Source organism: Dendrobates tinctorius, unplaced genomic scaffold, assembly GCF_039654945.1.
Source record: "Dendrobates tinctorius isolate UK_male_01 unplaced genomic scaffold, ASM3965494v1 ptg000272l, whole genome shotgun sequence".
Classification (NCBI taxonomy): domain Eukaryota; kingdom Metazoa; phylum Chordata; class Amphibia; order Anura; family Dendrobatidae; genus Dendrobates; species Dendrobates tinctorius.
In genome coordinates this window covers 12,299,408-12,321,435 of record NW_027361939.1, presented here as the reverse complement: position 1 = coordinate 12,321,435, position 22,028 = coordinate 12,299,408, and the positions used below count along the sequence as shown (strand labels likewise).

The 22,028-nt window shown below is 42.1% G+C and overlaps 17 non-coding genes across 17 annotated transcripts; 8 read left to right on the top strand and 9 right to left on the bottom strand.

Annotated features, from left to right (window-relative positions):
• Positions 1-2,220: 2,220 nt before the first annotated feature.
• Positions 2,221-2,292, bottom strand: TRNAE-UUC (transfer RNA glutamic acid (anticodon UUC)). The gene has a single exon. It is a non-coding gene; the product is annotated as a tRNA-Glu (tRNA).
• An 88-nt stretch (positions 2,293-2,380) lies between these two features.
• TRNAM-CAU (transfer RNA methionine (anticodon CAU)) lies at positions 2,381-2,453 on the top strand. Its single transcript has one exon. It is a non-coding gene; the product is annotated as a tRNA-Met (tRNA).
• Positions 2,454-4,391: 1,938 nt separating this feature from the next.
• On the bottom strand, positions 4,392-4,463 carry TRNAE-UUC (transfer RNA glutamic acid (anticodon UUC)). The gene has a single exon. It is a non-coding gene; the product is annotated as a tRNA-Glu (tRNA).
• Positions 4,464-4,551: 88 nt separating this feature from the next.
• On the top strand, positions 4,552-4,624 carry TRNAM-CAU (transfer RNA methionine (anticodon CAU)). The gene has a single exon. It is a non-coding gene; the product is annotated as a tRNA-Met (tRNA).
• Positions 4,625-7,181: 2,557 nt separating this feature from the next.
• On the bottom strand, positions 7,182-7,253 carry TRNAE-UUC (transfer RNA glutamic acid (anticodon UUC)). Its single transcript has one exon. It is a non-coding gene; the product is annotated as a tRNA-Glu (tRNA).
• A 2,089-nt stretch (positions 7,254-9,342) lies between these two features.
• On the bottom strand, positions 9,343-9,414 carry TRNAE-UUC (transfer RNA glutamic acid (anticodon UUC)). Its single transcript has one exon. It is a non-coding gene; the product is annotated as a tRNA-Glu (tRNA).
• Positions 9,415-9,502: 88 nt separating this feature from the next.
• TRNAM-CAU (transfer RNA methionine (anticodon CAU)) lies at positions 9,503-9,575 on the top strand. Its single transcript has one exon. It is a non-coding gene; the product is annotated as a tRNA-Met (tRNA).
• A 1,929-nt stretch (positions 9,576-11,504) lies between these two features.
• On the bottom strand, positions 11,505-11,576 carry TRNAE-UUC (transfer RNA glutamic acid (anticodon UUC)). Its single transcript has one exon. It is a non-coding gene; the product is annotated as a tRNA-Glu (tRNA).
• An 88-nt stretch (positions 11,577-11,664) lies between these two features.
• On the top strand, positions 11,665-11,737 carry TRNAM-CAU (transfer RNA methionine (anticodon CAU)). Its single transcript has one exon. It is a non-coding gene; the product is annotated as a tRNA-Met (tRNA).
• A 2,559-nt stretch (positions 11,738-14,296) lies between these two features.
• Positions 14,297-14,368, bottom strand: TRNAE-UUC (transfer RNA glutamic acid (anticodon UUC)). The gene has a single exon. It is a non-coding gene; the product is annotated as a tRNA-Glu (tRNA).
• Positions 14,369-14,456: 88 nt separating this feature from the next.
• On the top strand, positions 14,457-14,529 carry TRNAM-CAU (transfer RNA methionine (anticodon CAU)). Its single transcript has one exon. It is a non-coding gene; the product is annotated as a tRNA-Met (tRNA).
• Positions 14,530-16,458: 1,929 nt separating this feature from the next.
• On the bottom strand, positions 16,459-16,530 carry TRNAE-UUC (transfer RNA glutamic acid (anticodon UUC)). The gene has a single exon. It is a non-coding gene; the product is annotated as a tRNA-Glu (tRNA).
• Positions 16,531-16,618: 88 nt separating this feature from the next.
• On the top strand, positions 16,619-16,691 carry TRNAM-CAU (transfer RNA methionine (anticodon CAU)). The gene has a single exon. It is a non-coding gene; the product is annotated as a tRNA-Met (tRNA).
• Positions 16,692-19,250: 2,559 nt separating this feature from the next.
• TRNAE-UUC (transfer RNA glutamic acid (anticodon UUC)) lies at positions 19,251-19,322 on the bottom strand. The gene has a single exon. It is a non-coding gene; the product is annotated as a tRNA-Glu (tRNA).
• An 88-nt stretch (positions 19,323-19,410) lies between these two features.
• Positions 19,411-19,483, top strand: TRNAM-CAU (transfer RNA methionine (anticodon CAU)). Its single transcript has one exon. It is a non-coding gene; the product is annotated as a tRNA-Met (tRNA).
• A 1,938-nt stretch (positions 19,484-21,421) lies between these two features.
• Positions 21,422-21,493, bottom strand: TRNAE-UUC (transfer RNA glutamic acid (anticodon UUC)). Its single transcript has one exon. It is a non-coding gene; the product is annotated as a tRNA-Glu (tRNA).
• Positions 21,494-21,581: 88 nt separating this feature from the next.
• Positions 21,582-21,654, top strand: TRNAM-CAU (transfer RNA methionine (anticodon CAU)). Its single transcript has one exon. It is a non-coding gene; the product is annotated as a tRNA-Met (tRNA).
• The last annotated feature ends 374 nt before the right edge of the window (positions 21,655-22,028 follow it).

The window sequence follows — 22,028 nt, the reverse complement described above, 5'->3', positions numbered from 1 at the left end:
GCAGGCTCCTCTTTTCCGAAGAGATTTTGTCAAAAACTTAGAACTTTCCCTTTCAGTTCTAACACGTTTCTGATAAGTAAGGATTTGTGAACCCAAATGACAGATGGGACACATGGGTTGCTGTTTCTCTTGACCCGTTTGCTGTATAAAGAGGCAGATGAGAGTGATTTGAGCTGTTTGACAGCTAAGCGCAAAATCTACCTGAAATACTTTTGTCTGAAAAACACCCGTCAGTAGCGAGCGCGTCAGTCTCATATTCTGAAGTTCGTGAGTTCGATACTCACACGGGGCAGCGGGCTCCTCTTTTCCGAAGAGATTTTGTCAAAAACTTAGAACTTTCCTGTTCATTTCTAACACGTTTCTGATAAGTAAGGATTTGTGAACCCAAATGACACATGGGATGCTGGTTCTCTTGACCCGTTTGCTGTATAAAGAGGCAGATGAGAGTGATTTGAGCTATGAAAAAAAATTAAATCTTGTGCCAAAGGTCGTCACAATGAATGTAACCAAAAGCTGGTGTTCAGAATGATTGACAGCTAAGCGCAAAATCTACCTGAAATACTTTTGTCTGAAAAACACCTGCGTCAGTCTCATAATCTGAAGGTCGTGAGTTCGATCCTCACACGGGGCAGCAGGCTCCTCTTTTCCGAAGAGATTTTGTCAAAAACTTAGAACTTTCCCTTTCAGTTCTAACACGTTTCTGATAAGTAAGGATTTGTGAACCCAAATGACAGATGGGACACATGGGTTGCTGTTTCTCTTGACCCGTTTGCTGTATAAAGAGGCAGATGAGAGTGATTTGAGCTGTTTGACAGCTAAGCGCAAAATCTACCTGAAATACTTTTGTCTGAAAAACACCCGTCAGTAGCGAGCGCGTCAGTCTCATATTCTGAAGTTCGTGAGTTCGATCCTCACATGGGGAAGCGGTACCCTCTTTTCTGAAGAGATTCTGTCACCAAATTAGAACTTTCCCTTTCAGATTTAAAATGTTTCTGATAAGTAAGAATTTGCGAACCCAAATGACAGACAGGACACATGGGTTGTTGATTCTCTTGACACGTTTGCTGTAAAAGGGGCTAGTTGAGATTGATTTGAGCTATGAAACCAAATTAAATCTTGTGCCAAAGTTCATCACAACGAACGGACCAAAAGATGGCGTTCAGAATTTTCGACAGCTTAACGCAAATTCTACCTGAAATACTTTTGTCTGAAAAACACCTTTGTCTTTGAATGTTGGTGGCAGTACAGAAAAGTACATTCCCATACCGGGAGTTGAACCCGGCCCGCCTGGCTGAGAACCAGGAATCCTAACCGCTAGACCATATGGGAAAAGATGTGCTGTCTTATCAGTGACAATCTGAAAAAAAATAAGTTTTCTACTTGGCACAAGCAACTTCTGCAGTTCTATTTGCGCAGCTTGCCTCGTTAACACAGTTGTAAGCAAATCAGTGTCATAAGCTGAAAGATGAACGTTCGATTCTTAGACGGGGTACTGGTCCCTCGTTTTCTCAATCGATTCTGTCTCCATCTTGGCTACAGGGCCACAGATTTTTCCGATTCAGTACCAAAACATAACCAATTTAGTTCCTAAACTGTTTCCACGTACAAGGCATGGGGCAGCTTTTGAATGTGTGTACTAGTTCCAAAGGAGTGTCACTCCCATAGCAGGAAGTAAACCAGTCGACCAGGGATACTAGGTCCTATCCACTTTTCCACGTGGGACAAGTTATACACTAAGCAGCAAGATAAATTTAAAAAAAAAAAAAAAGAAGTTTTTGCTCTGATTAAATAGCTTTTACATCACAAAAGAAAAAAGTTGCCACATGAGCATGGTACTTAGCACGTCAGTTGGTAATCTGAAGTTCATGAGGTTTTTTCCTCACACGTGGAACTATTCTCCCCCCTTTTCTTGGGATATTGTGTCACCCACTCAGAACTTTCTCACTGAAACATTTCCGATTCGAAAGGAAACAGGAGCCTTAGTGACAGACAGAACACATGGATTGTTGCGTCCCTTGACGCTTTGGAGTAATAAGGTGTAGTTGAGAATGGTTTAAGCTATGAAACAAAATGAAATCTTGTGCTAAAGGTCAGTAAGAGCCACAAATACCCTGATGTTCAGCATTTTTGACTGCAAAGTACAAAATCTACCTGAAATATTATTGTCTGGAAAATACATTTCTGTCTTTGATTGTTGGCAGTAGTACAGTAAAAGGTGCGTTCCCATACCGGGAGTCGAACCCGGGCCGCGTGGGTGAAAACCAGGAATCCTAACCGCTAGACCATATGGGAATGGATAGCTACACACTGAGGTATCTATTGAAAAAAATCAGCTCGGGGGCTTGCACAAGAAACGTCTGCAGATTGGCACGTGCATCTTACCTCGTTAGCGCAGTAGGTAGCGCGTCAGTCTCATAATCTGAAGGTCGTGAGTTCGATACTCACACGGGGCAGCGGGCTCCTCTTTTCCGAAGAGATTTTGTCAAAAACTTAGAACTTTCCTGTTCATTTCTAACACGTTTCTGATAAGTAAGGATTTGTGAACCCAAATGACACATGGGATGCTGGTTCTCTTGACCCGTTTGCTGTATAAAGAGGCAGATGAGAGTGATTTGAGCTATGAAAAAAAATTAAATCTTGTGCCAAAGGTCGTCACAATGAATGTAACCAAAAGCTGGTGTTCAGAATGATTGACAGCTAAGCGCAAAATCTACCTGAAATACTTTTGTCTGAAAAACACCCGCGTCAGTCTCATAATCTGAAGGTCGTGAGTTCGATCCTCACACGGGGCAGCAGGCTCCTCTTTTCCGAAGAGATTTTGTCAAAAACTTAGAACTTTCCCTTTCAGTTCTAACACGTTTCTGATAAGTAAGGATTTGTGAACCCAAATGACAGATGGGACACATGGGTTGCTGTTTCTCTTGACCCGTTTGCTGTATAAAGAGGCAGATGAGAGTGATTTGAGCTGTTTGACAGCTAAGCGCAAAATCTACCTGAAATACTTTTGTCTGAAAAACACCCGTCAGTAGCGAGCGCGTCAGTCTCATATTCTGAAGTTCGTGAGTTCGATCCTCACATGGGGAAGCGGTACCCTCTTTTCTGAAGAGATTCTGTCACCAAATTAGAACTTTCCCTTTCAGATTTAAAATGTTTCTGATAAGTAAGAATTTGCGAACCCAAATGACAGACAGGACACATGGGTTGTTGATTCTCTTGACACGTTTGCTGTAAAAGGGGCTAGTTGAGATTGATTTGAGCTATGAAACCAAATTAAATCTTGTGCCAAAGTTCATCACAACGAACGGACCAAAAGATGGCGTTCAGAATTTTTGACAGCTTAACGCAAATTCTACCTGAAATACTTTTGTCTGAAAAACACCTTTGTCTTTGAATGTTGGTGGCAGTACAGAAAAGTACATTCCCATACCGGGAGTTGAACCCGGCCCGCCTGGCTGAGAACCAGGAATCCTAACCGCTAGACCATATGGGAAAAGATGTGCTGTCTTATCAGTGACAATCTGAAAAAAAATAAGTTTTCTACTTGGCACAAGCAACTTCTGCAGTTCTATTTGCGCAGCTTGCCTCGTTAACACAGTTGTAAGCAAATCAGTCTCATAAGCTGAAAGATGAACGTTCGATTCTTAGACGGGGTACTGGTCCCTCGTTTTCTCAATCGATTCTGTCTCCATCTTGGCTACAGGGCCACAGATTTTTCCGATTCAGTACCAAAACATAACCAATTTAGTTCCTAAACTGTTTCCACGTACAAGGCATGGGGCAGCTTTTGAATGTGTGTACTAGTTCCAAAGGAGTGTCACTCCCATAGCAGGAAGTAAACCAGTCGACCAGGGATACTAGGTCCTATCCACTTTTCCACGTGGGACAAGTTATACACTAAGCAGCAAGATAAATTTAAAAAAAAAAAAAAAAAAAAAAAAAGAAGTTTTTGCTCTGATTAAATAGCTTTTACATCACAAAAGAAAAAAGTTGCCACATGAGCATGGTACTTAGCACGTCAGTTGGTAATCTGAAGTTCATGAGGTTTTTTCCTCACACGTGGAACTATTCTCCCCCCTTTTCTTGGGATATTGTGTCACCCACTCAGAACTTTCTCACTGAAACATTTCCGATTCGAAAGGAAACAGGAGCCTTAGTGACAGACAGAACACATGGATTGTTGCGTCCCTTGACGCTTTGGAGTAATAAGGTGTAGTTGAGAATGGTTTAAGCTATGAAACAAAATGAAATCTTGTGCTAAAGGTCAGTAAGAGCCACAAATACCCTGATGTTCAGCATTTTTGACTGCAAAGTACAAAATCTACCTGAAATATTATTGTCTGGAAAATACATTTCTGTCTTTGATTGTTGGCAGTAGTACAGTAAAAGGTGCGTTCCCATACCGGGAGTCGAACCCGGGCCACCTGGGTGAAAACCAGGAATCCTAACCGCTAGACCATATGGGAATGGATAGCTACACACTGAGGTATCTATTGAAAAAAATCAGCTCGGGGGCTTGCACAAGAAACGTCTGCAGATTGGCACGTGCATCTTACCTCGTTAGCGCAGTAGGTAGCGCGTCAGTCTCATAATCTGAAGGTCGTGAGTTCGATACTCACACGGGGCAGCGGGCTCCTCTTTTCCGAAGAGATTTTGTCAAAAACTTAGAACTTTCCTGTTCATTTCTAACACGTTTCTGATAAGTAAGGATTTGTGAACCCAAATGACACATGGGATGCTGGTTCTCTTGACCCGTTTGCTGTATAAAGAGGCAGATGAGAGTGATTTGAGCTATGAAAAAAAATTAAATCTTGTGCCAAAGGTCGTCACAATGAATGTAACCAAAAGCTGGTGTTCAGAATGATTGACAGCTAAGCGCAAAATCTACCTGAAATACTTTTGTCTGAAAAACACCCGCGTCAGTCTCATAATCTGAAGGTCGTAAGTTCGATCCTCACACGGGGCAGCAGGCTCCTCTTTTCCGAAGAGATTTTGTCAAAAACTTAGAACTTTCCCTTTCAGTTCTAACACGTTTCTGATAAGTAAGGATTTGTGAACCCAAATGACAGATGGGACACATGGGTTGCTGTTTCTCTTGACCCGTTTGCTGTATAAAGAGGCAGATGAGAGTGATTTGAGCTGTTTGACAGCTAAGCGCAAAATCTACCTGAAATACTTTTGTCTGAAAAACACCCGTCAGTAGCGAGCGCGTCAGTCTCATATTCTGAAGTTCGTGAGTTCGATACTCACACGGGGCAGCGGGCTCCTCTTTTCCGAAGAGATTTTGTCAAAAACTTAGAACTTTCCTGTTCATTTCTAACACGTTTCTGATAAGTAAGGATTTGTGAACCCAAATGACACATGGGATGCTGGTTCTCTTGACCCGTTTGCTGTATAAAGAGGCAGATGAGAGTGATTTGAGCTATGAAAAAAAATTAAATCTTGTGCCAAAGGTCGTCACAATGAATGTAACCAAAAGCTGGTGTTCAGAATGATTGACAGCTAAGCGCAAAATCTACCTGAAATACTTTTGTCTGAAAAACACCCGCGTCAGTCTCATAATCTGAAGGTCGTGAGTTCGATCCTCACACGGGGCAGCAGGCTCCTCTTTTCCGAAGAGATTTTGTCAAAAACTTAGAACTTTCCCTTTCAGTTCTAACACGTTTCTGATAAGTAAGGATTTGTGAACCCAAATGACAGATGGGACACATGGGTTGCTGTTTCTCTTGACCCGTTTGCTGTATAAAGAGGCAGATGAGAGTGATTTGAGCTGTTTGACAGCTAAGCGCAAAATCTACCTGAAATACTTTTGTCTGAAAAACACCCGTCAGTAGCGAGCGCGTCAGTCTCATATTCTGAAGTTCGTGAGTTCGATCCTCACATGGGGAAGCGGTACCCTCTTTTCTGAAGAGATTCTGTCACCAAATTAGAACTTTCCCTTTCAGATTTAAAATGTTTCTGATAAGAATTTGCGAACCCAAATGACAGACAGGACACATGGGTTGTTGATTCTCTTGACACGTTTGCTGTAAAAGGGGCTAGTTGAGATTGATTTGAGCTATGAAACCAAATTAAATCTTGTGCCAAAGTTCATCACAACGAACGGACCAAAAGATGGCGTTCAGAATTTTCGACAGCTTAACGCAAATTCTACCTGAAATACTTTTGTCTGAAAAACACCTTTGTCTTTGAATGTTGGTGGCAGTACAGAAAAGTACATTCCCATACCGGGAGTTGAACCCGGCCCGCCTGGCTGAGAACCAGGAATCCTAACCGCTAGACCATATGGGAAAAGATGTGCTGTCTTATCAGTGACAATCTGAAAAAAAATAAGTTTTCTACTTGGCACAAGCAACTTCTGCAGTTCTATTTGCGCAGCTTGCCTCGTTAACACAGTTGTAAGCAAATCAGTCTCATAAGCTGAAAGATGAACGTTCGATTCTTAGACGGGGTACTGGTCCCTCGTTTTCTCAATCGATTCTGTCTCCATCTTGGCTACAGGGCCACAGATTTTTCCGATTCAGTACCAAAACATAACCAATTTAGTTCCTAAACTGTTTCCACGTACAAGGCATGGGGCAGCTTTTGAATGTGTGTACTAGTTCCAAAGGAGTGTCACTCCCATAGCAGGAAGTAAACCAGTCGACCAGGGATACTAGGTCCTATCCACTTTTCCACGTGGGACAAGTTATACACTAAGCAGCAAGATAAATTTAAAAAAAAAAAAAAAAAGAAGTTTTTGCTCTGATTAAATAGCTTTTACATCACAAAAGAAAAAAGTTGCCACATGAGCATGGTACTTAGCACGTCAGTTGGTAATCTGAAGTTCATGAGGTTTTTTCCTCACACGTGGAACTATTCTCCCCCCTTTTCTTGGGATATTGTGTCACCCACTCAGAACTTTCTCACTGAAACATTTCCGATTCGAAAGGAAACAGGAGCCTTAGTGACAGACAGAACACATGGATTGTTGCGTCCCTTGACGCTTTGGAGTAATAAGGTGTAGTTGAGAATGGTTTAAGCTATGAAACAAAATGAAATCTTGTGCTAAAGGTCAGTAAGAGCCACAAATACCTTGATGTTCAGCATTTTTGACTGCAAAGTACAAAATCTACCTGAAATATTATTGTCTGGAAAATACATTTCTGTCTTTGATTGTTGGCAGTAGTACAGTAAAAGGTGCGTTCCCATACCGGGAGTCGAACCCGGGCCGCCTGGGTGAAAACCAGGAATCCTAACCGCTAGACCATATGGGAATGGATAGCTACACACTGAGGTATCTATTGAAAAAAATCAGCTCGGGGGCTTGCACAAGAAACGTCTGCAGATTGGCACGTGCATCTTACCTCGTTAGTGCAGTAGGTAGCGCGTCAGTCTCATAATCTGAAGGTCGTGAGTTCGATACTCACACGGGGCAGCGGGCTCCTCTTTTCCGAAGAGATTTTGTCAAAAACTTAGAACTTTCCTGTTCATTTCTAACACGTTTCTGATAAGTAAGGATTTGTGAACCCAAATGACACATGGGATGCTGGTTCTCTTGACCCGTTTGCTGTATAAAGAGGCAGATGAGAGTGATTTGAGCTATGAAAAAAAATTAAATCTTGTGCCAAAGGTCGTCACAATGAATGTAACCAAAAGCTGGTGTTCAGAATGATTGACAGCTAAGCGCAAAATCTACCTGAAATACTTTTGTCTGAAAAACACCCGCGTCAGTCTCATAATCTGAAGGTCGTAAGTTCGATCCTCACACGGGGCAGCAGGCTCCTCTTTTCCGAAGAGATTTTGTCAAAAACTTAGAACTTTCCCTTTCAGTTCTAACACGTTTCTGATAAGTAAGGATTTGTGAACCCAAATGACAGATGGGACACATGGGTTGCTGTTTCTCTTGACCCGTTTGCTGTATAAAGAGGCAGATGAGAGTGATTTAAGCTGTTTGACAGCTAAGCGCAAAATCTACCTGAAATACTTTTGTCTGAAAAACACCCGTCAGTAGCGAGCGCGTCAGTCTCATATTCTGAAGTTCGTGAGTTCGATCCTCACATGGGGAAGCGGTACCCTCTTTTCTGAAGAGATTCTGTCACCAAATTAGAACTTTCCCTTTCAGATTTAAAATGTTTCTGATAAGTAAGAATTTGCGAACCCAAATGACAGACAGGACACATGGGTTGTTGATTCTCTTGACACGTTTGCTGTAAAAGGGGCTAGTTGAGATTGATTTGAGCTATGAAACCAAATTAAATCTTGTGCCAAAGTTCATCACAACGAACGGACCAAAAGATGGCGTTCAGAAATTTCGACAGCTTAACGCAAATTCTACCTGAAATACTTTTGTCTGAAAAACACCTTTGTCTTTGAATGTTGGTGGCAGTACAGAAAAGTACATTCCCATACCGGGAGTTGAACCCGGCCCGCCTGGCTGAGAACCAGGAATCCTAACCGCTAGACCATATGGGAAAAGATGTGCTGTCTTATCAGTGACAATCTGAAAAAAAATAAGTTTTCTACTTGGCACAAGCAACTTCTGCAGTTCTATTTGCGCAGCTTGCCTCGTTAACACAGTTGTAAGCAAATCAGTGTCATAAGCTGAAAGATGAACGTTCGATTCTTAGACGGGGTACTGGTCCCTCGTTTTCTCAATCGATTCTGTCTCCATCTTGGCTACAGGGCCACAGATTTTTCCGATTCAGTACCAAAACATAACCAATTTAGTTCCTAAACTGTTTCCACGTACAAGGCATGGGGCAGCTTTTGAATGTGTGTACTAGTTCCAAAGGAGTGTCACTCCCATAGCAGGAAGTAAACCAGTCGACCAGGGATACTAGGTCCTATCCACTTTTCCACGTGGGACAAGTTATACACTAAGCAGCAAGATAAATTTAAAAAAAAAAAAAAAGAAGTTTTTGCTCTGATTAAATAGCTTTTACATCACAAAAGAAAAAAGTTGCCACATGAGCATGGTACTTAGCACGTCAGTTGGTAATCTGAAGTTCATGAGGTTTTTTCCTCACACGTGGAACTATTCTCCCCCCTTTTCTTGGGATATTGTGTCACCCACTCAGAACTTTCTCACTGAAACATTTCCGATTCGAAAGGAAACAGGAGCCTTAGTGACAGACAGAACACATGGATTGTTGCGTCCCTTGACGCTTTGGAGTAATAAGGTGTAGTTGAGAATGGTTTAAGCTATGAAACAAAATGAAATCTTGTGCTAAAGGTCAGTAAGAGCCACAAATACCCTGATGTTCAGCATTTTTGACTGCAAAGTACAAAATCTACCTGAAATATTATTGTCTGGAAAATACATTTCTGTCTTTGATTGTTGGCAGTAGTACAGTAAAAGGTGCGTTCCCATACCGGGAGTCGAACCCGGGCCGCGTGGGTGAAAACCAGGAATCCTAACCGCTAGACCATATGGGAATGGATAGCTACACACTGAGGTATCTATTGAAAAAAATCAGCTCGGGGGCTTGCACAAGAAACGTCTGCAGATTGGCACGTGCATCTTACCTCGTTAGCGCAGTAGGTAGCGCGTCAGTCTCATAATCTGAAGGTCGTGAGTTCGATACTCACACGGGGCAGCGGGCTCCTCTTTTCCGAAGAGATTTTGTCAAAAACTTAGAACTTTCCTGTTCATTTCTAACACGTTTCTGATAAGTAAGGATTTGTGAACCCAAATGACACATGGGATGCTGGTTCTCTTGACCCGTTTGCTGTATAAAGAGGCAGATGAGAGTGATTTGAGCTATGAAAAAAAATTAAATCTTGTGCCAAAGGTCGTCACAATGAATGTAACCAAAAGCTGGTGTTCAGAATGATTGACAGCTAAGCGCAAAATCTACCTGAAATACTTTTGTCTGAAAAACACCCGCGTCAGTCTCATAATCTGAAGGTCGTGAGTTCGATCCTCACACGGGGCAGCAGGCTCCTCTTTTCCGAAGAGATTTTGTCAAAAACTTAGAACTTTCCCTTTCAGTTCTAACACGTTTCTGATAAGTAAGGATTTGTGAACCCAAATGACAGATGGGACACATGGGTTGCTGTTTCTCTTGACCCGTTTGCTGTATAAAGAGGCAGATGAGAGTGATTTGAGCTGTTTGACAGCTAAGCGCAAAATCTACCTGAAATACTTTTGTCTGAAAAACACCCGTCAGTAGCGAGCGCGTCAGTCTCATATTCTGAAGTTCGTGAGTTCGATCCTCACATGGGGAAGCGGTACCCTCTTTTCTGAAGAGATTCTGTCACCAAATTAGAACTTTCCCTTTCAGATTTAAAATGTTTCTGATAAGTAAGAATTTGCGAACCCAAATGACAGACAGGACACATGGGTTGTTGATTCTCTTGACACGTTTGCTGTAAAAGGGGCTAGTTGAGATTGATTTGAGCTATGAAACCAAATTAAATCTTGTGCCAAAGTTCATCACAACGAACGGACCAAAAGATGGCGTTCAGAATTTTCGACAGCTTAACGCAAATTCTACCTGAAATACTTTTGTCTGAAAAACACCTTTGTCTTTGAATGTTGGTGGCAGTACAGAAAAGTACATTCCCATACCGGGAGTTGAACCCGGCCCGCCTGGCTGAGATCCAGGAATCCTAGCCGCTAGACCATATGGGAAAAGATGTGCTGTCTTATCAGTGACAATCTGAAAAAAAATAAGTTTTCTACTTGGCACAAGCAACTTCTGCAGTTCTATTTGCGCAGCTTGCCTCGTTAACACAGTTGTAAGCAAATCAGTGTCATAAGCTGAAAGATGAACGTTCGATTCTTAGACGGGGTACTGGTCCCTCGTTTTCTCAATCGATTCTGTCTCCATCTTGGCTACAGGGCCACAGATTTTTCCGATTCAGTACCAAAACATAACCAATTTAGTTCCTAAACTGTTTCCACGTACAAGGCATGGGGCAGCTTTTGAATGTGTGTACTAGTTCCAAAGGAGTGTCACTCCCATAGCAGGAAGTAAACCAGTCGACCAGGGATACTAGGTCCTATCCACTTTTCCACGTGGGACAAGTTATACACTAAGCAGCAAGATAAATTTAAAAAAAAAAAAAAAAGAAGTTTTTGCTCTGATTAAATAGCTTTTACATCACAAAAGAAAAAAGTTGCCACATGAGCATGGTACTTAGCACGTCAGTTGGTAATCTGAAGTTCATGAGGTTTTTTCCTCACACGTGGAACTATTCTCCCCCCTTTTCTTGGGATATTGTGTCACCCACTCAGAACTTTCTCACTGAAACATTTCCGATTCGAAAGGAAACAGGAGCCTTAGTGACAGACAGAACACATGGATTGTTGCGTCCCTTGACGCTTTGGAGTAATAAGGTGTAGTTGAGAATGGTTTAAGCTATGAAACAAAATGAAATCTTGTGCTAAAGGTCAGTAAGAGCCACAAATACCCTGATGTTCAGCATTTTTGACTGCAAAGTACAAAATCTACCTGAAATATTATTGTCTGGAAAATACATTTCTGTCTTTGATTGTTGGCAGTAGTACAGTAAAAGGTGCGTTCCCATACCGGGAGTCGAACCCGGGCCGCCTGGGTGAAAACCAGGAATCCTAACCGCTAGACCATATGGGAATGGATAGCTACACACTGAGGTATCTATTGAAAAAAATCAGCTCGGGGGCTTGCACAAGAAACGTCTGCAGATTGGCACGTGCATCTTACCTCGTTAGCGCAGTAGGTAGCGCGTCAGTCTCATAATCTGAAGGTCGTGAGTTCGATACTCACACGGGGCAGCGGGCTCCTCTTTTCCGAAGAGATTTTGTCAAAAACTTAGAACTTTCCTGTTCATTTCTAACACGTTTCTGATAAGTAAGGATTTGTGAACCCAAATGACACATGGGATGCTGGTTCTCTTGACCCGTTTGCTGTATAAAGAGGCAGATGAGAGTGATTTGAGCTATGAAAAAAAATTAAATCTTGTGCCAAAGGTCGTCACAATGAATGTAACCAAAAGCTGGTGTTCAGAATGATTGACAGCTAAGCGCAAAATCTACCTGAAATACTTTTGTCTGAAAAACACCCGCGTCAGTCTCATAATCTGAAGGTCGTAAGTTCGATCCTCACACGGGGCAGCAGGCTCCTCTTTTCCGAAGAGATTTTGTCAAAAACTTAGAACTTTCCCTTTCAGTTCTAACACGTTTCTGATAAGTAAGGATTTGTGAACCCAAATGACAGATGGGACACATGGGTTGCTGTTTCTCTTGACCCGTTTGCTGTATAAAGAGGCAGATGAGAGTGATTTGAGCTGTTTGACAGCTAAGCGCAAAATCTACCTGAAATACTTTTGTCTGAAAAACACCCGTCAGTAGCGAGCGCGTCAGTCTCATATTCTGAAGTTCGTGAGTTCGATACTCACACGGGGCAGCGGGCTCCTCTTTTCCGAAGAGATTTTGTCAAAAACTTAGAACTTTCCTGTTCATTTCTAACACGTTTCTGATAAGTAAGGATTTGTGAACCCAAATGACACATGGGATGCTGGTTCTCTTGACCCGTTTGCTGTATAAAGAGGCAGATGAGAGTGATTTGAGCTATGAAAAAAAATTAAATCTTGTGCCAAAGGTCGTCACAATGAATGTAACCAAAAGCTGGTGTTCAGAATGATTGACAGCTAAGCGCAAAATCTACCTGAAATACTTTTGTCTGAAAAACACCTGCGTCAGTCTCATAATCTGAAGGTCGTGAGTTCGATCCTCACACGGGGCAGCAGGCTCCTCTTTTCCGAAGAGATTTTGTCAAAAACTTAGAACTTTCCCTTTCAGTTCTAACACGTTTCTGATAAGTAAGGATTTGTGAACCCAAATGACAGATGGGACACATGGGTTGCTGTTTCTCTTGACCCGTTTGCTGTATAAAGAGGCAGATGAGAGTGATTTGAGCTGTTTGACAGCTAAGCGCAAAATCTACCTGAAATACTTTTGTCTGAAAAACACCCGTCAGTAGCGAGCGCGTCAGTCTCATATTCTGAAGTTCGTGAGTTCGATCCTCACATGGGGAAGCGGTACCCTCTTTTCTGAAGAGATTCTGTCACCAAATTAGAACTTTCCCTTTCAGATTTAAAATGTTTCTGATAAGTAAGAATTTGCGAACCCAAATGACAGACAGGACACATGGGTTGTTGATTCTCTTGACACGTTTGCTGTAAAAGGGGCTAGTTGAGATTGATTTGAGCTATGAAACCAAATTAAATCTTGTGCCAAAGTTCATCACAACGAACGGACCAAAAGATGGCGTTCAGAATTTTCGACAGCTTAACGCAAATTCTACCTGAAATACTTTTGTCTGAAAAACACCTTTGTCTTTGAATGTTGGTGGCAGTACAGAAAAGTACATTCCCATACCGGGAGTTGAACCCAGCCCGCCTGGCTGAGAACCAGGAATCCTAACCGCTAGACCATATGGGAAAAGATGTGCTGTCTTATCAGTGACAATCTGAAAAAAAATAAGTTTTCTACTTGGCACAAGCAACTTCTGCAGTTCTATTTGCGCAGCTTGCCTCGTTAACACAGTTGTAAGCAAATCAGTGTCATAAGCTGAAAGATGAACGTTCGATTCTTAGACGGGGTACTGGTCCCTCGTTTTCTCAATCGATTCTGTCTCCATCTTGGCTACAGGGCCACAGATTTTTCCGATTCAGTACCAAAACATAACCAATTTAGTTCCTAAACTGTTTCCACGTACAAGGCATGGGGCAGCTTTTGAATGTGTGTACTAGTTCCAAAGGAGTGTCACTCCCATAGCAGGAAGTAAACCAGTCGACCAGGGATACTAGGTCCTATCCACTTTTCCACGTGGGACAAGTTATACACTAAGCAGCAAGATAAATTTAAAAAAAAAAAAAAAGAAGTTTTTGCTCTGATTAAATAGCTTTTACATCACAAAAGAAAAAAGTTGCCACATGAGCATGGTACTTAGCACGTCAGTTGGTAATCTGAAGTTCATGAGGTTTTTTCCTCACACGTGGAACTATTCTCCCCCCTTTTCTTGGGATATTGTGTCACCCACTCAGAACTTTCTCACTGAAACATTTCCGATTCGAAAGGAAACAGGAGCCTTAGTGACAGACAGAACACATGGATTGTTGCGTCCCTTGACGCTTTGGAGTAATAAGGTGTAGTTGAGAATGGTTTAAGCTATGAAACAAAATGAAATCTTGTGCTAAAGGTCAGTAAGAGCCACAAATACCCTGATGTTCAGCATTTTTGACTGCAAAGTACAAAATCTACCTGAAATATTATTGTCTGGAAAATACATTTCTGTCTTTGATTGTTGGCAGTAGTACAGTAAAAGGTGCGTTCCCATACCGGGAGTCGAACCCGGGCCGCGTGGGTGAAAACCAGGAATCCTAACCGCTAGACCATATGGGAATGGATAGCTACACACTGAGGTATCTATTGAAAAAAATCAGCTCGGGGGCTTGCACAAGAAACGTCTGCAGATTGGCACGTGCATCTTACCTCGTTAGCGCAGTAGGTAGCGCGTCAGTCTCATAATCTGAAGGTCGTGAGTTCGATACTCACACGGGGCAGCGGGCTCCTCTTTTCCGAAGAGATTTTGTCAAAAACTTAGAACTTTCCTGTTCATTTCTAACACGTTTCTGATAAGTAAGGATTTGTGAACCCAAATGACACATGGGATGCTGGTTCTCTTGACCCGTTTGCTGTATAAAGAGGCAGATGAGAGTGATTTGAGCTATGAAAAAAAATTAAATCTTGTGCCAAAGGTCGTCACAATGAATGTAACCAAAAGCTGGTGTTCAGAATGATTGACAGCTAAGCGCAAAATCTACCTGAAATACTTTTGTCTGAAAAACACCCGCGTCAGTCTCATAATCTGAAGGTCGTGAGTTCGATCCTCACACGGGGCAGCAGGCTCCTCTTTTCCGAAGAGATTTTGTCAAAAACTTAGAACTTTCCCTTTCAGTTCTAACACGTTTCTGATAAGTAAGGATTTGTGAACCCAAATGACAGATGGGACACATGGGTTGCTGTTTCTCTTGACCCGTTTGCTGTATAAAGAGGCAGATGAGAGTGATTTGAGCTGTTTGACAGCTAAGCGCAAAATCTACCTGAAATACTTTTGTCTGAAAAACACCCGTCAGTAGCGAGCGCGTCAGTCTCATATTCTGAAGTTCGTGAGTTCGATCCTCACATGGGGAAGCGGTACCCTCTTTTCTGAAGAGATTCTGTCACCAAATTAGAACTTTCCCTTTCAGATTTAAAATGTTTCTGATAAGTAAGAATTTGCGAACCCAAATGACAGACAGGACACATGGGTTGTTGATTCTCTTGACACGTTTGCTGTAAAAGGGGCTAGTTGAGATTGATTTGAGCTATGAAACCAAATTAAATCTTGTGCCAAAGTTCATCACAACGAACGGACCAAAAGATGGCGTTCAGAATTTTCGACAGCTTAACGCAAATTCTACCTGAAATACTTTTGTCTGAAAAACACCTTTGTCTTTGAATGTTGGTGGCAGTACAGAAAAGTACATTCCCATACCGGGAGTTGAACCCGGCCCGCCTGGCTGAGATCCAGGAATCCTAACCGCTAGACCATATGGGAAAAGATGTGCTGTCTTATCAGTGACAATCTGAAAAAAAATAAGTTTTCTACTTGGCACAAGCAACTTCTGCAGTTCTATTTGCGCAGCTTGCCTCGTTAACACAGTTGTAAGCAAATCAGTGTCATAAGCTGAAAGATGAACGTTCGATTCTTAGACGGGGTACTGGTCCCTCGTTTTCTCAATCGATTCTGTCTCCATCTTGGCTACAGGGCCACAGATTTTTCCGATTCAGTACCAAAACATAACCAATTTAGTTCCTAAACTGTTTCCACGTACAAGGCATGGGGCAGCTTTTGAATGTGTGTACTAGTTCCAAAGGAGTGTCACTCCCATAGCAGGAAGTAAACCAGTCGACCAGGGATACTAGGTCCTATCCACTTTTCCACGTGGGACAAGTTATACACTAAGCAGCAAGATAAATTTAAAAAAAAAAAAAAAAGAAGTTTTTGCTCTGATTAAATAGCTTTTACATCACAAAAGAAAAAAGTTGCCACATGAGCATGGTACTTAGCACGTCAGTTGGTAATCTGAAGTTCATGAGGTTTTTTCCTCACACGTGGAACTATTCTCCCCCCTTTTCTTGGGATATTGTGTCACCCACTCAGAACTTTCTCACTGAAACATTTCCGATTCGAAAGGAAACAGGAGCCTTAGTGACAGACAGAACACATGGATTGTTGCGTCCCTTGACGCTTTGGAGTAATAAGGTGTAGTTGAGAATGGTTTAAGCTATGAAACAAAATGAAATCTTGTGCTAAAGGTCAGTAAGAGCCACAAATACCCTGATGTTCAGCATTTTTGACTGCAAAGTACAAAATCTACCTGAAATATTATTGTCTGGAAAATACATTTCTGTCTTTGATTGTTGGCAGTAGTACAGTAAAAGGTGCGTTCCCATACCGGGAGTCGAACCCGGGCCGCCTGGGTGAAAACCAGGAATCCTAACCGCTAGACCATATGGGAATGGATAGCTACACACTGAGGTATCTATTGAAAAAAATCAGCTCGGGGGCTTGCACAAGAAACGTCTGCAGATTGGCACGTGCATCTTACCTCGTTAGCGCAGTAGGTAGCGCGTCAGTCTCATAATCTGAAGGTCGTGAGTTCGATACTCACACGGGGCAGCGGGCTCCTCTTTTCCGAAGAGATTTTGTCAAAAACTTAGAACTTTCCTGTTCATTTCTAACACGTTTCTGATAAGTAAGGATTTGTGAACCCAAATGACACATGGGATGCTGGTTCTCTTGACCCGTTTGCTGTATAAAGAGGCAGATGAGAGTGATTTGAGCTATGAAAAAAAATTAAATCTTGTGCCAAAGGTCGTCACAATGAATGTAACCAAAAGCTGGTGTTCAGAATGATTGACAGCTAAGCGCAAAATCTACCTGAAATACTTTTGTCTGAAAAACACCCGCGTCAGTCTCATAATCTGAAGGTCGTAAGTTCGATCCTCACACGGGGCAGCAGGCTCCTCTTTTCCGAAGAGATTTTGTCAAAAACTTAGAACTTTCCCTTTCAGTTCTAACACGTTTCTGATAAGTAAGGATTTGTGAACCCAAATGACAGATGGGACACATGGGTTGCTGTTTCTCTTGACCCGTTTGCTGTATAAAGAGGCAGATGAGAGTGATTTGAGCTGTTTGACAGCTAAGCGCAAAATCTACCTGAAATACTTTTGTCTGAAAAACACCCGTCAGTAGCGAGCGCGTCAGTCTCATATTCTGAAGTTCGTGAGTTCGATACTCACACGGGGCAGCGGGCTCCTCTTTTCCGAAGAGATTTTGTCAAAAACTTAGAACTTTCCTGTTCATTTCTAACACGTTTCTGATAAGTAAGGATTTGTGAACCCAAATGACACATGGGATGCTGGTTCTCTTGACCCGTTTGCTGTATAAAGAGGCAGATGAGAGTGATTTGAGCTATGAAAAAAAATTAAATCTTGTGCCAAAGGTCGTCACAATGAATGTAACCAAAAGCTGGTGTTCAGAATGATTGACAGCTAAGCGCAAAATCTACCTGAAATACTTTTGTCTGAAAAACACCTGCGTCAGTCTCATAATCTGAAGGTCGTGAGTTCGATCCTCACACGGGGCAGCAGGCTCCTCTTTTCCGAAGAGATTTTGTCAAAAACTTAGAACTTTCCCTTTCAGTTCTAACACGTTTCTGATAAGTAAGGATTTGTGAACCCAAATGACAGATGGGACACATGGGTTGCTGTTTCTCTTGACCCGTTTGCTGTATAAAGAGGCAGATGAGAGTGATTTGAGCTGTTTGACAGCTAAGCGCAAAATCTACCTGAAATACTTTTGTCTGAAAAACACCCGTCAGTAGCGAGCGCGTCAGTCTCATATTCTGAAGTTCGTGAGTTCGATCCTCACATGGGGAAGCGGTACCCTCTTTTCTGAAGAGATTCTGTCACCAAATTAGAACTTTCCCTTTCAGATTTAAAATGTTTCTGATAAGTAAGAATTTGCGAACCCAAATGACAGACAGGACACATGGGTTGTTGATTCTCTTGACACGTTTGCTGTAAAAGGGGCTAGTTGAGATTGATTTGAGCTATGAAACCAAATTAAATCTTGTGCCAAAGTTCATCACAACGAACGGACCAAAAGATGGCGTTCAGAATTTTCGACAGCTTAACGCAAATTCTACCTGAAATACTTTTGTCTGAAAAACACCTTTGTCTTTGAATGTTGGTGGCAGTACAGAAAAGTACATTCCCATACCGGGAGTTGAACCCAGCCCGCCTGGCTGAGAACCAGGAATCCTAACCGCTAGACCATATGGGAAAAGATGTGCTGTCTTATCAGTGACAATCTGAAAAAAAATAAGTTTTCTACTTGGCACAAGCAACTTCTGCAGTTCTATTTGCGCAGCTTGCCTCGTTAACACAGTTGTAAGCAAATCAGTGTCATAAGCTGAAAGATGAACGTTCGATTCTTAGACGGGGTACTGGTCCCTCGTTTTCTCAATCGATTCTGTCTCCATCTTGGCTACAGGGCCACAGATTTTTCCGATTCAGTACCAAAACATAACCAATTTAGTTCCTAAACTGTTTCCACGTACAAGGCATGGGGCAGCTTTTGAATGTGTGTACTAGTTCCAAAGGAGTGTCACTCCGATAGCAGGAAGTAAACCAGTCGACCAGGGATACTAGGTCCTATCCACTTTTCCACGTGGGACAAGTTATACACTAAGCAGCAAGATAAATTTAAAAAAAAAAAAAAAGAAGTTTTTGCTCTGATTAAATAGCTTTTACATCACAAAAGAAAAAAGTTGCCACATGAGCATGGTACTTAGCACGTCAGTTGGTAATCTGAAGTTCATGAGGTTTTTTCCTCACACGTGGAACTATTCTCCCCCCTTTTCTTGGGATATTGTGTCACCCACTCAGAACTTTCTCACTGAAACATTTCCGATTCGAAAGGAAACAGGAGCCTTAGTGACAGACAGAACACATGGATTGTTGCGTCCCTTGACGCTTTGGAGTAATAAGGTGTAGTTGAGAATGGTTTAAGCTATGAAACAAAATGAAATCTTGTGCTAAAGGTCAGTAAGAGCCACAAATACCCTGATGTTCAGCATTTTTGACTGCAAAGTACAAAATCTACCTGAAATATTATTGTCTGGAAAATACATTTCTGTCTTTGATTGTTGGCAGTAGTACAGTAAAAGGTGCGTTCCCATACCGGGAGTCGAACCCGGGCCGCGTGGGTGAAAACCAGGAATCCTAACCGCTAGACCATATGGGAATGGATAGCTACACACTGAGGTATCTATTGAAAAAAATCAGCTCGGGGGCTTGCACAAGAAACGTCTGCAGATTGGCACGTGCATCTTACCTCGTTAGCGCAGTAGGTAGCGCGTCAGTCTCATAATCTGAAGGTCGTGAGTTCGATACTCACACGGGGCAGCGGGCTCCTCTTTTCCGAAGAGATTTTGTCAAAAACTTAGAACTTTCCTGTTCATTTCTAACACGTTTCTGATAAGTAAGGATTTGTGAACCCAAATGACACATGGGATGCTGGTTCTCTTGACCCGTTTGCTGTATAAAGAGGCAGATGAGAGTGATTTGAGCTATGAAAAAAAATTAAATCTTGTGCCAAAGGTCGTCACAATGAATGTAACCAAAAGCTGGTGTTCAGAATGATTGACAGCTAAGCGCAAAATCTACCTGAAATACTTTTGTCTGAAAAACACCCACGTCAGTCTCATAATCTGAAGGTCGTGAGTTCGATCCTCACACGGGGCAGCAGGCTCCTCTTTTCCGAAGAGATTTTGTCAAAAACTTAGAACTTTCCCTTTCAGTTCTAACACGTTTCTGATAAGTAAGGATTTGTGAACCCAAATGACAGATGGGACACATGGGTTGCTGTTTCTCTTGACCCGTTTGCTGTATAAAGAGGCAGATGAGAGTGATTTGAGCTGTTTGACAGCTAAGCGCAAAATCTACCTGAAATACTTTTGTCTGAAAAACACCCGTCAGTAGCGAGCGCGTCAGTCTCATATTCTGAAGTTCGTGAGTTCGATCCTCACATGGGGAAGCGGTACCCTCTTTTCTGAAGAGATTCTGTCACCAAATTAGAACTTTCCCTTTCAGATTTAAAATGTTTCTGATAAGTAAGAATTTGCGAACCCAAATGACAGACAGGACACATGGGTTGTTGATTCTCTTGACACGTTTGCTGTAAAAGGGGCTAGTTGAGATTGATTTGAGCTATGAAACCAAATTAAATCTTGTGCCAAAGTTCATCACAACGAACGGACCAAAAGATGGCGTTCAGAATTTTTGACAGCTTAACGCAAATTCTACCTGAAATACTTTTGTCTGAAAAACACCTTTGTCTTTGAATGTTGGTGGCAGTACAGAAAAGTACATTCCCATACCGGGAGTTGAACCCGGCCCGCCTGGCTGAGAACCAGGAATCCTAACCGCTAGACCATATGGGAAAAGATGTGCTGTCTTATCAGTGACAATCTGAAAAAAAATAAGTTTTCTACTTGGCACAAGCAACTTCTGCAGTTCTATTTGCGCAGCTTGCCTCGTTAACACAGTTGTAAGCAAATCAGTCTCATAAGCTGAAAGATGAACGTTCGATTCTTAGACGGGGTACTGGTCCCTCGTTTTCTCAATCGATTCTGTCTCCATCTTGGCTACAGGGCCACAGATTTTTCCGATTCAGTACCAAAACATAACCAATTTAGTTCCTAAACTGTTTCCACGTACAAGGCATGGGGCAGCTTTTGAATGTGTGTACTAGTTCCAAAGGAGTGTCACTCCCATAGCAGGAAGTAAACCAGTCGACCAGGGATACTAGGTCCTATCCACTTTTCCACGTGGGACAAGTTATACACTAAGCAGCAAGATAAATTTAAAAAAAAAAAAAAAAAAAAAAAAAGAAGTTTTTGCTCTGATTAAATAGCTTTTACATCACAAAAGAAAAAAGTTGCCACATGAGCATGGTACTTAGCACGTCAGTTGGTAATCTGAAGTTCATGAGGTTTTTTCCTCACACGTGGAACTATTCTCCCCCCTTTTCTTGGGATATTGTGTCACCCACTCAGAACTTTCTCACTGAAACATTTCCGATTCGAAAGGAAACAGGAGCCTTAGTGACAGACAGAACACATGGATTGTTGCGTCCCTTGACGCTTTGGAGTAATAAGGTGTAGTTGAGAATGGTTTAAGCTATGAAACAAAATGAAATCTTGTGCTAAAGGTCAGTAAGAGCCACAAATACCCTGATGTTCAGCATTTTTGACTGCAAAGTACAAAATCTACCTGAAATATTATTGTCTGGAAAATACATTTCTGTCTTTGATTGTTGGCAGTAGTACAGTAAAAGGTGCGTTCCCATACCGGGAGTCGAACCCGGGCCGCCTGGGTGAAAACCAGGAATCCTAACCGCTAGACCATATGGGAATGGATAGCTACACACTGAGGTATCTATTGAAAAAAATCAGCTCGGGGGCTTGCACAAGAAACATCTGCAGATTGGCATGTGCATCTTACCTCGTTAGCGCAGTAGGTAGCGCGTCAGTCTCATAATCTGAAGGTCGTGAGTTCGATACTCACACGGGGCAGCGGGCTCCTCTTTTCCGAAGAGATTTTGTCAAAAACTTAGAACTTTCCTGTTCATTTCTAACACGTTTCTGATAAGTAAGGATTTGTGAACCCAAATGACACATGGGATGCTGGTTCTCTTGACCCGTTTGCTGTATAAAGAGGCAGATGAGAGTGATTTGAGCTATGAAAAAAAATTAAATCTTGTGCCAAAGGTCGTCACAATGAATGTAACCAAAAGCTGGTGTTCAGAATGATTGACAGCTAAGCGCAAAATCTACCTGAAATACTTTTGTCTGAAAAACACCCGCGTCAGTCTCATAATCTGAAGGTCGTAAGTTCGATCCTCACACGGGGCAGCAGGCTCCTCTTTTCCGAAGAGATTTTGTCAAAA